This window comes from Rosa rugosa, chromosome 4 (assembly GCF_958449725.1).
Source record: "Rosa rugosa chromosome 4, drRosRugo1.1, whole genome shotgun sequence".
Classification (NCBI taxonomy): domain Eukaryota; kingdom Viridiplantae; phylum Streptophyta; class Magnoliopsida; order Rosales; family Rosaceae; genus Rosa; species Rosa rugosa.
In genome coordinates, this window is record NC_084823.1 from 52,333,071 (window position 1) to 52,348,812 (window position 15,742).

The 15,742-nt window shown below is 36.8% G+C and overlaps 1 long non-coding RNA gene across 1 annotated transcript; it reads right to left on the reverse strand.

Annotated features, from left to right (window-relative positions):
* Positions 1-2,955: 2,955 nt before the first annotated feature.
* On the reverse strand, positions 2,956-4,217 carry LOC133744163 (uncharacterized). The gene is made up of 2 exons (XR_009863394.1): positions 3,779-4,217; positions 2,956-3,662 (listed from the first exon to the last, which is right to left on the reverse strand). It is a non-coding gene; the product is annotated as an uncharacterized LOC133744163 (long non-coding RNA).
* Positions 4,218-15,742: the final 11,525 nt, after the last annotated feature.

Sequence of the window (15,742 nt, forward strand, 5' to 3'; positions counted from 1 at the left end):
TGATATGTGGATTCACTTAAAACACTAAAGCTGTTTTCATATTTCAAACTTGAAAGAAAAGATTAACTACCAGATCCCATTGTGTGCCCCTCCAAAATAATAATTTGGTAGTAAAAAGTGTAATTTTTTTTTTTTGTGAGAAACAAAATTAGGTTCGATTAAAAAAAAAAAAATTTAAAATTTAATAATAATAATAATAGGTAAACTCATATGCAGGAAATCATAATAAAGCAGTTATTGCATAAGATTAATGTCTTTCTTGCTAGCAGTAGAAGGGTTTCAGTGCGAAATTAAAGTTGCACAATATATATATCATTATGATTCAATATACAAATCACATTATCAATAATTGGTTGCCGCAGAATCTTGATGTGGGTTCTCCAAAAAGGTTGGGCTGCTCAATAGTATCTTCCCCGCTTCAGAATATCGTGTTTAGTCCAACATGCCAAACATGCAGGGCCGATAGGATTATTTTGATCGAGACCCAACAGAAATTGTAATGGGTTTTCTTCTGAGTATTGAAAGTGACGTTAAGGCCTCTGCCGTGGTTCTCTGGCTTTCCTTTTTGGGCTGGGCCCAATTTAAATATAACACATTTTCTTATGGTTTCTCCCCCAATGGTTTTTGTGCTATATGCCCCAGTCCACTTCAGAGTCCAAGCTCCAGGGCTCCACCCCTGGGTTTAAGGACGGGGTCTGGTGTCAATAGTACATTTAACAATTTAACAATGTGATTTGATAACAAATTATTTGCAAACATGTTCAAATTAACGTTTATATGAGTCGAAAAGAAATCAGATGAATTACCGCTTACAATTGTCTTTTTCATTTTATTTATTTTCGAACAAGAGTTTGCCGATGAAAATGTTTCCATTAATTTTATTTCTTCTTACATGTGTTTCGCCGTTAAATTTTAACAAAGAAAATTCATCAACAATCCATGTACTTCTTTTTGTTTTCACCTCAAAATGACCCAAATTGCAAGTGTTGTTAAATAGATGAACAAATTCTGCAAAATTGAAACACATGAATCAAATGAGCAATCATCTTAGAACACAGGACAAATCAAGATGCAATTATATACCCCCAATTTACAGGATTATCTAGTAAAGATTTAGATGCATGAAACAATACATTATCAAATTGTTTTCCTAGCTTATACATACATGATAGATAGAACTATATATTAAACAATATGCACTAGTTCTGAAGTTCCAATACTCATTTTCTAATTAACATGCTGAGCATTAGAGCACTTCACGAGGACCTAGCATGAAATATTGGTACAACTGTCAAACCACAATGTCAGGATATTGACAAGAGTTTCTTTTGAGTTGATGTGTTTGTACTTTAGTAATGAGCTATCATATCATAAAATACGTAGATAGAACCCATTTCAAGTTTTCTTCTCAAATGAAAATAATGTCACCATATATTCTATATGTAAGCTTTACAGTCCTTAACTGGTTCATGAACAATATGCTTATTTTAATGTATATGTACAAAACCCTTTAGCCAACTTTGGGGACATGATTGTGGGACTGTTCGAAAAGCTATGTCCATGACTTCTCAAATTAGTCGTATTGTGACTACTGTTGATAATATTTGCAACAACATAAATGAATGGTTAGATTGCATTAAATACACTTTTTGTTTATTAAAAATAAAGTTGATAATAAATATCAAGGGTTGAGATTATTTTATAAGGGTTGGGTCACTTGCACCGTCGGTGCATAGAATAATTTCCACTGTCTTCCACAAACTTAGTTCTCTCTCCATCTCTGTGTCCCTCAAAACCCAGATTAGAAACCAATTACAATCCAGAAACAAAGCTCAATTCCCAACTCAGTTCCATAATAAGTCATGTTTTATTTCAACAAAACCAAAATATGAAAATGCAGCTTCCCCTTTGAAGCTTCTGCATCTGATGATACCTTGCTTGTGCATATAGTACTGCTACTGGTCATCAAATAATTACCTGCAGCCCATAATTTCAAGGGATGAAGAAGATTCGTTGCTGGTTTAATTGGGTTTGGGCTAGAAGATAGATATATAGACACACACGGGTTGCACCATTTAAGCTGACATATTGTGATTTGTACGGTACAACTGGGAAACTGGGAACAGTGTGAAGATCACTGATAACAAAGTTATATAGAAATAAATACGCATTGGGTTCTGTTATGCAAAAGACACAAACAGTTGTGCTCAAATTGAAACATCACGCTCTCCATCCATCTATCTATGGCCACGGTATTAATTATCATAGAGCTAGGAATCCATGGCGTAACTGCTGATGTTGACTCGACTTTCATAATGGCAAAATGTGATTCAGATTTCTGATCAAGAGTCAGAGGCAGCCATTAAAGGCATTTAGTGTTGCTTATACCACCACCTTTTGGCTCCTAGCTTCTGAAATTGATGACACACAACAGAATGCATGAGATCATTACCAAAGCTTCTCTAAGAAAGTAACAGTGATTAAAAGCAAACACAAACCCATACTAGAAATCATACAGCCGACCAATTTGAATTAACCCCAAGCTCCCCACTAATTGCACAGATTTTGAGGCGTTTGAGTTACAGCAATGACTGCAGTAGTTCTTTACTACCATCATGAAATCTTATGCAAAATATTCAGAGAAGTCTAATCTATCTATTATATTTTATATCTTCTTCGTTTTACTTGTTCGACTTACATTTCACACAAGAATTTTTACCCAACCTTTGAAAGCACATTCACAAGCCCTCAAGTTTTGTGAGGGTTGTTTCAACAGTTGTTTGCAACTAAGTTAGTGGTTGCTTCTTGGATAGTCATATGCATCTGTCAGTCTTGAATGAATTGAAAGAGTTGAAAGATTATTCCCTTTTCAAGTTTTTCATTATAATTTTATGAGATAAGAGCATAAGATCATATCAGTCTGATCAGAGCACTGCAGAACAAGTTCAGATCACATCTTTCAAAATCGAAGAGGTTGTATTAACATCAAAACAAACTGAATACATATACAGAGCAAAGAAATTGATCTGTACAAGACATCCCAAATCTGATATCATACAACAGAGAACAATATTTTTACTGCTGAGGTTGTCCCAGATCCAGGAGGCGGAGAATACACAGCTACCTTCACGTTGAATCCACCCACTTCATCACTAACAACCAAAACAAGGTAATTAAAAACCAAGAGAAAAGATGAAGCCCATTCAATTCCAGCATTTAAATCTGTAACTGAAACAGCAGATATTCAGTCAAGAAAAACTTAAGGTTATGTAACATGCTAGAAACTGAAAACCCTATGCTATTGTGCACAAGGGGAAATAGGGTTTCGGGGGGTGTCATAAGTAAAAGGAACCGAGCCAATTAAAAGTCTTTAGAGTTGCAGAGGTTGACAGAGAAGGATTCCTGAAAGCCAACATTAAGGAAAAGAAAGAGAAAAAACCATCATAACCCAATGATATGAAGGACCTGAAGAAAGAGAGTTAAGGAGGGACTGAGACTGACAAGGAAGCCCAAAAACTCCTGCAAAATATTCATGAAATTTAGAGATAAAAATAAAAGTGTAATGATGGTCTTTCCCCACATCCGTCAGAGTTAAAAGCGCAAAAAAAAAAAAAAAAAACCACAGTCAAAACCCTTCATCATTACCCCAATCAGCTTCTGTTCTGTCCAACAACCACGAAAAGAAAAACCGTCACAAAAACAAAAACAAAAAATCACAACAGGCTAAAGTTCATAAAATAAAAAATAAAAAAAACCACAAATCCACAAAAGGGCTCACCTTTCCTCATCTTTGGAGGTAAAACCAAACCATGGGTGCTATAAACATCAAGATCTGTGTCATCGGAAGCGAGTAATTGGGGGGAATGAAGCCTGGTCCGACGTCGCTAAATGTAGATTCAATGATCTGCATCTCAATTGGATCAAATCTATGACATCATAGACCGATGACCAAATTTTGTCAATTGAGATGAGTTAGATCATAGATCTGGTTATAGGGGCCTCGAGCCAGACAACATTCCCCTCAAAAAACACAAGACTCCCTTGTTTTCTTTGATCCTCTCCATCTCTCAAAACCAACCCTAGACTGAAGAAACGAAGAGAGACCGAGACTCAGAGAGAGAGAGAGAGAGAGAGAGAGAGGGAGAGAGGGAGAGGCCTCTCTAATCTGTGAATGAATGAGTGAATGAATGAGAGAAATGGGTGTAGGAGAGGAGAGAAGGGAAGGATTATATGGAGATAAAAAGGAGGAGAGGGGAAGGTGAAAAGGACAAAGTAATTAAAGTAGGAGACCCGCTATGGACCCTACCAACCGGGTCATCTTCCAAAAATATGACCACGATTCTCTCTCTCTCTCTCTAACTCAGTCACGCTGACTCAGTACCATCTCTCTCTCTCTCTCACTCACTTGTCTAATTCTCTCTAGTCTCTACCATGCAAATCTAACACAGAAACACAAGCACCACTTTACACGTTAATATCAAATCCTTATCATCATGACCTAATTATACCATCAGCTACACTAATTGCATCAAACTCAAGAAACCCTAAAAGCCAAAACCTATTCTAGGATCGTACGATTGGAATATGGAAATAGGAAGGGTGACGACGACGACGACGACGACTGTGATAAGGATGAGACACCAAGAAAGGAGTCCACAGTGGTTTGGTTGAGCTAATTCATCCACCCATTTATAGGAAATTTTGGGTTTGAGTTTAGTTTGCTGCTTTACTGATTGTGAATTAATTTATCTGGAAATTTCTCGGGTAAACTAATGAGGAGGAGGAAAAGGGGAATCAAACCCTCGTGGAGTGCGTTTTTTCACTTGTTTTTACTAAGACTACGGTCGCGGGGGATTCAAGATGACGACAGAAACTCACTGACAAATAGAAAGTTACTCAGCAATACATACAGATATACAACAGCTCACTTATTTTTCAGGTGCTTGCTGGTCCACTCTTCAATAGTATGGTCCTCCATCTTCATTTAAACTCCACCTACACCAAAGTCCTTTGCACCACTTTCGTATATGCATTATAAGCATATCAATCTACCTTGCAATGCAATTTTTTGTTACTAAATAAACCATATGGAAAATATAGTGGTGCAATAATCGCTAGTGTAGACGATTTTGTGCCCTTTAGTTATTTTGAACCATTCGGGAACGTAAACTCTGTATGTATCAAGTGTCATTAAGTCTGTCATGCATGCATATAGTGATAAATTTGAATACATATCAAGCATTTTGACTTTACCGTGTATGTTTCAATAATTTTGAATCGTTGACAATTGTGAAAGCTACAAGTATCAAGCGTTACCGAGTTCGCCTATATGAATTAACGATTCTCATCTTTAATGATTGTGGAAGCCACACGTATCAGTAATATATTGTCCGTCATTTCAAGAATGCTTGGACCACTAACATTAGCATAATAATACTTTTCTTGATTGTTTTGACGTACACGTAATTTATTTCTAAAGATTGGTTGATTAAAAGTAGAATCTACTATAAAACGGGATCCTCGATAAGAACTTTCTAACTAAACTTCCATATACTTTTCTAACCAAATTAAGAGCTAATGAACTTATGACATGCTTACTTGGAAGTATAAGAAACTGACCCAACATCAGAATTTTGAATAATATGGAGTTCATCAATATTTGGGGGGGGTGGGGTTGAATATATATATTAGCAATCAATTATTCAAGATTGCTTATAAAACAGTATGGGAATCAATTCAATCTCAATTCAATTGTCTCCGAGTAGGTAAATGTTTCGTCTGTTCAATTGTGCATCAATTGAGGGCATAAATTAAAATTCTTTCCACAGTTCAGAGTGAAGATAATATCAATGGACAATTTTCCTTTTTTCCTTCTATGAATATCATTGAAAGTAATATTTACATGAATTTGACCAAAGTAAGTTGTAGATGGAGGCCGTATAGACAGAAGTCATGATTCATGAGTTGTCAAACCCATGCCAACCACAAATTGACGTAAATTTATCATACAAGTAGCCATTTGACAAAAACCTAGCAAGATAGATATATACAAGCTTTGTCAAACAAGCCCCAACAACCACACACAACTGTTAGTTTTGCAATTTCATTTGAAATTGGTGCATGTTTAGGTTAATTTTCATGTTGAGAACTTGGGATACATGATCATAATTAAAACTGGAAATTCTTTTGATCAGAATCAGCAATCTAATTAAGAACATAAAACGGGGAGAAACAATTAATAGGGAATTAAGCAGGCCAAACATTTTAGTTGGAATCAGGTCCATATTATTAAGGCGTCCATTGACCTGCAGTCACCTCTTTGACCCCAAAATCGCATAAACAAAGAAAAGTATTTGGTATGATTTGCATTTCTCTTTTCCCGAGCTCCCTAATTTCATGGTGATTGACCTATATAGCTTAGCTAAAAGCATCTTTAGACGGGTACCAAACTTTTACCTAGATTTTTGTTCTTTCTCAATTCCCACCACACATATTAACGGCATTGTCTCCTCCCCTATCTTAATCCAATTTTTAAAACTCAACATTGTTCGAACAGTTCTTTTCCACAGCTCACAACCTGCTGCGACCAATTTGCAGTTACATCCCCGTAAATCGATTTGGTTAAACAATGTTATGTAAATGGATTTCAACTCGGGATTTCAAATACGTATGAATAGATGTTATGAACTAAGCTAGCTAGAAGGTACTTCTTTCTTACCGTGTGGAGAGAAAGATTTGAACTTAACTGGGTTAAAGATTAAGATAATTCTTTGTATTTCTCTTTGTGCATGTTGTGGCATTGGGGGTCATTTTTGCGCATTTCCAGTATTGTTATCGAATCATAGATTTTGGATCGTCCATAACACAACTCCACATGACACTTTTTTTTTTTCAAACCAATCCTTGATCATAAGCTGATGATTTTAAAACCTTGCATTTTGTTGCAGCAGATCGATATCCCCTTAAATGGATGTTTAACAGCATAGAATTAAGTATCTCGCATTGTGCTAATTAAACAATCTTGTTGCTTAAAAAAATGAAGCTCTTTGGCCTCGTTCTCATACAAACAAACATTAAGAAAATGAATTGTGCGAGAGTAGTTGTGAAAAGTGAAAAAGGTGACGGCCCTTTTTTGGACTCAAAAAACCTTTCTTCCCACCGAACCCAAGTAGGCCTTGATTGAGCAAAGAAGATTCTTTCACAAACTACGCAACGCAGAAAATAAACCAAGACTTTGGTTTTGGTAGCTATTCTTCTTCTTTTTTATATGATTCAAAAGTTTGAAACACAAACATAGATACATACGTACATACCACGACGTATTAAATTTCGCTCCATTTTTTGTGTAATGGTCCAATGGAACACCTGAGAGAGGGCAGGTGCTGGAGTCAGTTTACTGGTAAATGCAGTATGTATTATAATCAAAGCTACCAGTACCAAATATGTCAGCTTTTGGACCATTTTCTTTTAATTTCCTTCAAGATTTTGATTTTCTGGCTTGTTCGAAAAAATTTCAGTTTAATTGTACTGTAATCTGTTAGTTTTTGTTTCCAATTTGGGTAGAGCCATTAATAATAAAAGGCCGAATAATAATTGAATACGTCAAGTGTGGGAGAGGGTTTTTAAGCCTAATTAATCAGTTTTCTCCGTGTTTTCTTAGCAACTTTGTGATGTTCAAGTATGGAAGTTCTAAATGAACCTAACTGCTCGAATGAGAAATCTACACAATGTTAAATGTTTGGTTGCTTAACCTTGATTTGGAACAAGTGTATAAATCTTAACAATCTCTGGTTTGAAGTAAATTTTTATTGTCTGTTGTGATGAGCACTATCAAAATAGTTACAACAAACCTTGCGTTGAGAGTTTAGTTATGATATTGTAGCTTCTTATAGGGAAAACAAGAGAACGAGTAATTTTAGGAAGAGAAAGATACATTATGATATTCAAGCAATTTTTGGCGAAAAGTGTGATAATATGTGCTCATCTCCAAGCCAAACCCATATTGGAAGCCTGGAAGGTTACTAGTTTCTTTCTACATCAGGTCAAACTAAATCCCTAGCTATTAATTCATCATGCGACCTAATCGGTTATGCATATTCTCTCTCTTATCATATAGCAGTTGACATTTACAGAGATAATGAAAAATCCGCAATTGTATACCATTGAATGCACGCAATCCCTTCTTTTTATGTCTTAATGATGAAAAGAAAAGAGTGTGAATGCAGTTTTGAAGGTGTGTCTATTCACGCATATATATAGGATTTTTCTTAGGTAAGGATATCCTTACCTAAGCTTATGGAACGGATTTTCAGTTTTTTGCCACTTTTCGATCACATATTCACATTTTAACCGTTCAGTTTTTAGGTCCTAATATATAGATTATCTCTGCAAAATTTCAGCCAAATTGATTACATTAATACATCCAAAACTGCAATTTACACGAACGAACCGAATCTGTCGAACTGGAACCGTTCGTGTACAATGTTGTCAATTGCAGTTTTGAATGCCTTAACGATCATCAATTTGGCTGAAATTTTGCAGAGATGATCTATACATTAGGACCTAAGAACTGAACGGTTAAGATGTCAATATGTGATCGAAAAGTGGCCAAAAACTGGAAATTAGTTCCTAAGCTTAGGTAAGGATGTCCTTAGCCAAGAAGGACTTTGTGTGTGTGTATATATATATATATAATATTTATCCGAAATTAAAGTGCAAGATTAGAGTTTAGGGTCACTTTTCGGTCTCGTATCCACATCTCGACCGTTCAGTTTTTAGGTACTAATGTATAGATCATCTCTGCAAAATTTCAGCCAAATTGATGATCTTTAATGTATCTAACTCGCTTAAACCAATGGGCAAACTGAATCTGTCCAACTTAACCATACTAGCTTTAAGGCTATTATCAATGTCTTATTTTGCAAAGATTATCTATATATTAGTATATCTAAGAGCTGAACGGTCGAGATGTGGATATGCGACCGAAAAGTGACCATAAACTCTAAAAACGCACTTTAATTTCAGAGCGAGGCCTCGCTCTAGACAGGATATTATATATATATATATATATATATATATATATATATATATTTTCCAGAGCGAAGCTTCGCTTTGAAATTAAAGTGCAAATTTAGAGTTTACAGTCACTTTTCGGTGGCATATCCACATCTCGACCGTTCAATTCTTAGGTACTAATGTATAGATCATCTCTACAAATTTTCAGCCAAATTGATGATTGTTAAGGTATCTAACTCGCTAAAACCAATTGACGAACTTAATCTGTCCAATCTGAACCTTATTAGCTTTAAGGTAGTTATCAATGTCTTAACAATCATCAATTTGGCTGAAAATTTGCAGAGATGATCTATACATTAGTACCTAAAAACTGAACTGTTGAGATGTGGATATACAACCGAAAAGTGACCAAAAACTCTAAATGTGTACTTTAATTTCAAAGCGAAGCTTTGCTCTGGATAGGATTTATATATCTATATATAGGCTTGCTCTGCTAAGGAGGTCTGTTCCTCAGCCAAGGAACCGATTTCCATATTTTGACTACTTTTCTATCACATATTCACATCTTAATCATTTAGTTTTTAAATCCTAATGTATAGATCATCTCTACAAATTTTCAGCCAAATTGATGATCGTTAAGGCATCCAAAACTGGAATTTACAATTATGAACAAGAACTGTTCAGGTTGGAGATATTCGGTTAGTTCATTGATTTAATCGAGTTCAATACCTTAACGATCATCAATTTGACTGAAAATTTGCATATCATCAATTTGGCTGAAAATTTGCATAAGTGATCTATACATTAGGACCTAAAAACTGAACGGTTAAGATATGAATATGTGATCGAAAAGTTGTCAAAATATGGAAATCCGTTCCTTAGCTAAGGAACGGGCCTCCTTAGCAGAGCAAGCATACACACACACACACACACACACACACACACATATATACAGGCCTTCTACGCTAACTTAGCTTAAGGAACGGATTTTCATATTTTGACCACTTTTCGATCACATATTTACATCTTAACCGTTCAGTTTTTAGGTCCTAATGTATAGATTACTTATGCAAATTTTCAGCCAAATCGATGATCGTTAAGGTATCAAACTCGATTAAATCAGTGAACGAACCAAATCTGTCCAACCTGAACCGTTTCGTGTTCATAATTGTAAATTCTAGTTTTGGATGCCTTAACGATCATCATTTTGGCTGAAAATTTGTAGAGATGATCTATACATTAGGACCTAAAAACTAAACAGTTAATATGTAAATATGTGATCAAAAAGTGGTCAAAATATGGAAATCCGTTCCTTGGCTAAGGAACAGACCTCCTTAGCATAGAAGGCCTATATATATATATATATATATATATATATATATATATATATATATATATGTCACGCCCCGAATTTTGAATAACAAATTCAAATCCGAAACATGAATAATAATTATTACAATAACGTTCTGAATTTTTTTCTCAGAACAAACACATCTCACACCACCCAATATTACATAACCAAATCCTCAAGGAGTTTATTGATTACAGCACACTCTCTCCAAATATAAATGTAGCTCAAATGAGCATAACACACCTCACAAAAGAAAGTCAGATTCACACAAATGCAGCTACTCTACGCAGCTCGATCACCTTCCTGATTTTCCTGACCTGTAGGATTACCCGCTACACCGTTTGAATAGTGTACCGGGATTGCAACAACACAAAACCCGGTAAGCTTTTTGCAAAGCTCGTATGAGTAAACAAGAAGGAAAGGTTGATTTTATTATCTCACAAATACTTTAACTCAAGTAAACACCCCCAACCTCAATCCTTACCACTCAACCCAACTCAAAACAAATCATTCCACCTCCATTTCCAAACCATTTTCCAACAAATCTCATCACTCACCACTCGACACATTTTAAATAATAAAGGTGTATTCATGATCAAGAGTAATTCAACTCTCTACTTCCATGTCATACTGTATTCATGATCACGAGTAGTCCAACTCGCTGATTCATGTCATACTAGAAATTTTCAAAAATGTATTCCTGATCAAGAGTAATTCAACTCTCTACTTTCATGTCATACGTTAACTTTCAAAAATGTATTCATGATCAAGAGTAATTCAACTCTCTACTTTCATGTCATACTGTATTCATGAAATCCCGAGTAGTCCAACTCGCTGATTCATGTCATACTATAAATTTTCAAAATTGTATTCATGATCAAGAGTAATTCAACTCTCTACTTTCATGTCATACTGTATTCATGAAATCCCGAGTAGTCCAACTCGCTGATTCATGTCATACTATGGCAGACAGACTAGAGCTCTAACTGAATCTTACGTAATGTGTCACCTTGGCCAAGGTTCACGCTTACGAAGACCTTGCCTCTGTCACCACTGGTGACCAATCCGTAGATCAAAACATTTTAAAGGTCATTCTATCTGACTCAAATGTTGCACCTCGACTCACTTATACTTTCTCACAATAAAATCAACAATATAAACCAGGTAATTAAAGACATTTGGTTCGTAATATGAACCATGTGAGATTTACTCACCTCTAATCCCGCTGCGTCTTCTTAACAGCTCAAAATACGATCCACAATCGTCCACCAACTCAAACCGTCAATCACCTAGTCAGATACGATCTTAACTTAGCAATCATTCATAAACCACACATATACGGAAATCCAACGGTCGGATTCTAATTTAATGATGATCCAACGGTCAGATCGAATTTATATGATGATCCAACGGTCGGATCCTCACGGATCGCCCTTAGGATCATCCTCCAAAATTATCACGAAGATCCAACGGTCAGATCTTCTTGAATCACTCTAACAAACATCTCCTCAAAATTATACGAAAATCTGACGGTCGGATTCTCACGAATCGCCTTCCGAATCACCATTTCTCAATTATACGAAGATCCAACGGTCGGATCTTCGCCCGTGACCACACAAAGTCATCGGGACAGTCATACGATCAACATATCTAAATTTGAAGTAAAACCGATGGTCAGATCTTCGCAGATAGTAAACTGAAGATAAAACGTAAAAACGTTAAATAGTAACGTAAAAACGTAAATCTACTATTTATCAACTTTTTCTAACATAACCTTGTTATATATCAAAACGCTCGTATGGATGCGTAGATCATTGCCTAGATAATGAAAACTCAAAAAAGGGTCCGACGCGCCGCCACACCCGGAGGTCAGACGACGGTCAACGTGGCGGTCAACGCCGGTCAACAACCTCAGATGGCAAAGTGACCAACTACAAACTGGTTCAAAATGAAGGGTTGATCGACTTTCATACCTGGAGCTAAGCGAGATTCGGTCTAGATCGTCCTAGATCAAGCTTGGAAGTCGGATTAATCCTGTGCGTCCGATCAGATTTCAGATTAAATCAGGGACGTCGAAACAGTCAAACCTTGATCTAGTGTTCTACACTCAAAATCGTGATGAAAGACTTACATGGGGATGATCAGGGGGATGAGGAGATCACGAAAATGGGGAGGATCGGCCCGTGCAACGCCGACACGGCCAAGATCCGGTCGGGTCGAATGCTAGGCTCTGGGGGGCTTCGATCCACGTCTGGGGGCAGCGGCGATGCAAGGCGATGGCACCAGGCGACTGGACGGCTCACGGCGAAGCCAGGGATGGCCGGGTTGTGGCCGGAGGACGGCGGAGGACGAAGATGGGTCCGGGTCGGGTCAAGCGGTTCGGCCGCGTGGGGAGGAGAGAGAACGGAGGATTCCGGGGGCCAAAACGCAATTTTTCTGATTTTTCTGTCCTTAATGACAAAATCGGAAATTTTTCCATATTTATAGAAAATTCCCAATTTTCAAATATTCATAACTTATTCATACGAACTCCGAATATTGCGTTCCACATATGCACGAGATCGTATCGACAAGCTCTACAACTTTCATGAAGGAAGTTTTCCCAAATTTTGAACGTATAAAAAGTCACTTTTTGAGACCCCCTAAATAACGTTCGTTTTCGAAAATTAAATCGTTCGAACTAATTTCACAACTTCTCCGAGCCTCGTACTCGCTCCCACTATCGTGAAATCATTTCTACAAATCCACGGAAATTAATTTGGATTTTTCGGGGTATTACAATATATATATATATATATATATAGACTTTTCGATCACATATTCATATCTTAACCGTTCAGTTTTTAGGTATATATGAGTAGATCATCTCTGCAAATTTTCAGTCAAATTGATGATCGTTAAGGCATCCAAAACTGCAATTTGCACCAACGAACCGAATCTGTCCAATCTGAACTATTCGTGTAAATTGCAGTTTTGGATGCCTTAATAATCATCAATTTGGCTGAAAATTTGTATAAGTGATCCATATATTAGGACCTAAAAACTGAATGGTTACGATGTGAATATCCGATCGAAAAGTGGTCAAAATATGAAAATCCGTTCCTTAAGCTAATTAAGTTAAGGACCTCCTTAGCATAGAAGGCCTGTATGTATGTGTGTGTGTGTGTGTGTCTGTATATATATATTCATCTTCCTATGATTTGCCTACTACCAAAAAATACATCAATAGGTGTGTCTTGTTTTATGATTTTTTTTTTATGGGAGCATTTTGTCAATGAAAAATTTGTCCGCGCCGATGTATCTTTTTTTATATTTTGAATGTGTCCCTTTCAATTTAAACCCACCGGCAGACTCCATGTCCATTTCCTATTCTCTACTACTATAAAATAAATGGATGTGCTCTTTATTGTCAAAGGACTACACCAAAATATCAAATGCCTAAAATATATTTCTAAAATGCTAGTTTAATAAAAACAAATAGAGATCTTGACCAAATGCACCAAAATTGGCCAAATTTTTTCCACTTACCCCATCAACAGATTTTTATTCTCACTAACCCAATTTAGATGAAATGACAAATTTACCCTCAGCTTAATTAAACAACTACACCAAATGCCACTCAATCTCATCTTTTTCTCCATCGTGCTGCACGCTCTCTCCTCTCTCTCTTTACTCCAGCACAATACCGGCAGACCCAGGCCGTCTTCCTTTCTCCTCTGGCTCTGGCGATCGACTTAGGCTGTCTCTCTCTCTCTCTCTCCTCCAGCTCCGGCAATCGACCCAGGCCGTTTCTCTCTCTCCTCCAGCTCCGGTGACATGTTGACTACAGACCCGTCCTTGACTCTCAACGAATTGAAGTGCAAGCTCTGCAAGTACTCGTCCTCCCTCATGAACCCTCTTAATGGGCTCGCCCATCCCTCGCTGATTACATGCACCCACTCCAGATCAATCTTGATCAATCTCACCTTCAGCAGCAACCCGGCCTCTAGGACCCACTTCCAACAAAAACCCACTTCCAACAAGCAATCCGGAAGTGCGTCTGCTTGGTGGTTCACAAGTGGTCCAGTTTTTTTTTTTTTTTCAAGACTGTGGGCAGAAGGTCGAGAAGGCGAGAAGGAAAGAAAAAAAAAAGTTTTATTATCTCGTAATATTAAAAGTCTATTGGGAGGCAATAGACGTTTTAAATTGATGTAATCTCTCTGTTTTTTTTTTCTTTAATCAAAGTTTTATTTGTATAATTTTAGGAATATTAGTTCCCATTTTGGTAATCGAAACGTCTATTGTCCTTCTATTGGGGGGAGGGGGCAATAGACGTCTATTGGGGACAATAGAGGTTTTCAGAAAAATCCGGTACGCTGCGGCCAGTGACCGGAATCCGGCGAAAGTTGGCCGGAATCTAGTGATCGGTGACCGGTGACCGGAATCCGGCGACTGATGACGAGCTCTGGTGAAGTCTCCTATGGTTTCTCTCTTCCATTCTCCCTCTCTCTCTCTCTAAGTAACAAATGGGTGAGGGTAAAATGGTATTAAAAAAAAAAAACCTTAATGGGGTATTAGGAAAGAATTCCATAGAGTGTTTTGGGTAAAAAAAAAAAAACTTAATGGGGTCAGTGGGAAAAAAATATCTAGAAATGAGGTAAATGTTCAAAAACCCAAAAAAAAAAAAACTACGTTCTTTATTTTTTCGATAACAAGACGTGCATTACACATATAGAAAGCTAGTTAAAATAAATCAAACCCTTACAGGCTGATCAAATTTTTGATTTCAAAGAAACAATCATTAGCTAACTTAAATGTCGGTGGTTACCTTATGAAAGTTGATTGTTGCGGTCAAGGCGTACGACAACACCGTTTTAGAGTACACCAATTTTTTTTGCATGTCAAAGAAAAACCCAAGCCAGTTGGGCCCAGTTGAAGCCCAAAAGAACATTATCCTTAATCAGCACCATTCTTACTCTCCTCAGTAGGTAAGTGAGATATGATCAATGTCATCGTGTTGTTGGTTGTTACTTCTTTATGCAATCAAATGCAATTTGCCCAAAAAAAAAACAAAAACAAAAGCAATCAAATGCAGCAAGCCTTAAAGACTTAAAGAGTACAATATTATAAACAGATTCTAAGAATATGGTGGCGAGATGAGCCTCCCAGCTTGATGAAGTTCCGAATCTCATTATTTAAAAAAAAAAAAAAGACTGTAATTTATAAATGGATTCTAAGAATCTGATACAAAATAAATCAGAATATCAGATACTCAAGGCTCAGCTTTGACTTCGTGCTTCACATCTCCATTTGGCAATGTGCTTTGTCCTTTTGCAAGCTTCGTAACCTGTATCAGATGGAACGGTATTAAAGCCTAGAAAGAAAACAACTAAAACA